Below are 901 nucleotides of genomic sequence, written 5' to 3'. Positions count from 1 at the left end.
ATTAATATTATTATGTTTATTATTTTGTATTTGAATCTAACTTTTAATTTTATAAAATGGAAATGGTAGAAGTACTAATATTGAAGTTTCCTCTGAATTTTATATTTTGTAGTATGTTACAAATTCAAATCTGAACTACGTGAGTGCTCCATTAATGTAGAGAGAGAAAGAGAAAGATGATTAAGGATAGTGGGAAAGTGTAGGGTATTTTTGGAATAAAGAAAATAGTGGGGAGGTGTAGAATATTTTTAAAATAAATTAAATTAATGGGGAGGTACAGGTCCCACTTAAGGAGGTATAAGGAACAACACCCAGAAAACAATGGCCCCTAGAGAGTTACACAAGTAAAACTCGTTACAAAAAGGAATGCCCCTTTGTGATGTAGCCAATATTTACCAATGAGGCTATAGGAGATATTTATAAAAGTTTGTTTAGGCTTATAAATAATCGAACTGCCACGTTCTTAAGATAATTTTGTTCTTAATATTGATATGGTTTCAAATAAGGTAAGTTTAAGCTTAGATGAGCCTTGATATAAAATACATTATAAACTTTTCTCATACTTTATGAATTTTAACAAAATTAAACGTAATAGTCGTCGTTATTTAGCATCATTTTGACCTAAAATATTTCACATTGAAACATAAACAATTAGGAGAAGTTTATTTTAACAAAATTAACACAGTGCTTTATACAAAAAAAAAAATGTGCTTTTCAGTAAACGTCAATTAGTGTGTTTCGGACTAAGGTGGCCAAGCCCATTGACTCGGGGCTACCAATCCCACTAGACCTAAAGTATTTCTTGTTGCACCCCCAATCACTTCTTCTTGTACTTCTAAACTTTCTAAAATCTCAAAACTTTTTTTTTTAACTTAAATTAACTTTTTAAAAAGTTTTTCTA

The sequence above is a fragment of the Vigna radiata genome, chromosome 11 (assembly GCF_000741045.1).
Source record: "Vigna radiata var. radiata cultivar VC1973A chromosome 11, Vradiata_ver6, whole genome shotgun sequence".
NCBI classification, from domain to species: domain Eukaryota; kingdom Viridiplantae; phylum Streptophyta; class Magnoliopsida; order Fabales; family Fabaceae; genus Vigna; species Vigna radiata.
This window is presented reverse-complemented; position numbering follows the sequence as displayed.